The 1317-nt window shown below is 53.3% G+C and overlaps 1 non-coding gene across 1 annotated transcript; it reads right to left on the bottom strand.

The window, feature by feature from the left end:
- Positions 1-602: 602 nt before the first annotated feature.
- On the bottom strand, positions 603-766 carry LOC121026746 (U1 spliceosomal RNA). Its single transcript, XR_005788440.1, has one exon. It is a non-coding gene; the product is annotated as a U1 spliceosomal RNA (small nuclear RNA).
- Between the last annotated feature and the right edge of the window lie 551 nt (positions 767-1317).

The following is a 1317-nucleotide window of genomic DNA, read 5'->3' as shown; positions in this document are numbered from 1 at the left end:
CCTAGTTGCAGCCTCTCACAAGAGGAGAAACTGGTCACCTTTGACTCCCAAGACTCTCTAGTGGAGGTTTCTGGTTGGATCACAACGCTTCCGCCCGCGATTCAAGTCTGACTGCGGTTCATTTGCAGAGAATATAACAAGTGTAAAATTCAGAGCTGCTTCCTCGCGTAGCCTAAACATATCACGAACGGAAACGAATCTGGACCACGGTACAGGCAGTTTCTCCCTAGCTTTGGGAAGTGTGTGCACCATGGCCTTGGCCTACTCAGCACGAACCACCCACAAAGAGTTCCTTTAAGCCTGTCCACTAAAGAAAACACCTACGAAAAAACACACCCGTTCATGCGAACTGCGTGCACTACGGTGCCCTCACACGTGTTATATTCCTAAGAAACACACCTCTGGCCTGAACTTACACGCAGGAATACAGAACTTCCATACCCAAAAACACCAATACGTAAACCCACAAGATGAAACAAAGGCAAAACTCAGGAAGGTAAGAAGCTTTCAAAGAACCTTAGCAACACATAGGACTAAAGACCAAACCAGCTTGGTTAAGCCAAAACACCACCTTCTCTTCTGTCTTTACCACCACGAAAAGCCAGGGGAAAGCGCGAACGCAGTCCCCCACTACCACAAATTATGCAGTCGAGTTTCCCACATTTGGGGAAATCGCAGGGGTCAGCACATCCCGAGTGCAATGAATAAGCCTCGCCCTGGGAAAACCACCTTCCTGATCATGGTATCTCCCCTGCCAGGTAAGTATGACTTCCCGCGCCTCCGCCCCACTACACCCTCTCACGCCTCACACTCTCTACACACGGTCACTCCCGTCCACACACCCCCGAGCCTCCCTAAGACTTTGCCACACGCAGCACACGCGCTTGCAACCAACAGTCCTGGAATGGCTCCCACAGCACGCGAGATCATACGCTATTTAAGCGGTAGTTACCGAAACAGCAGCCCCTGCGCTCCCCTATTTACATAGCACACGCCCTCTCCGTGACGTCACGGGAACGCGCCTTCCCTCCGGCCCATGCCTCGCCCTTGCCCCCTCCTCAATATAGCCAGCCAACCCTCAGGAGGGTGAAATTGGCTTGTCCCTCTTTTCCTCCAAGTGCCCGCCTGCTGGGGCAGAGGGTGTGAGTTCTGAACCTCCGCCCGGCGGGGGACCTGTCTGGGAGGCTGCTGGCGCCTGTGTACCTTTCTTTAAATGAATAAGGCCTTTTGCAGCGCCTGAGTGGCTCAGTCCCCTTAGGGTCTGATTCTTGGTTTGGGTTCTCTCGCTTCGTCTCTCTCTGCCCCTCCCCTACTCAC

This window comes from Herpailurus yagouaroundi, unplaced genomic scaffold, assembly GCF_014898765.1.
Source record: "Herpailurus yagouaroundi ecotype Mexico unplaced genomic scaffold, PumYag 152608, whole genome shotgun sequence".
NCBI lineage: Eukaryota > Metazoa > Chordata > Mammalia > Carnivora > Felidae > Herpailurus > Herpailurus yagouaroundi.
The sequence above is the reverse complement of the archived record's forward strand: the minus strand, read 5'-3'. Positions and strand labels throughout refer to the sequence as shown.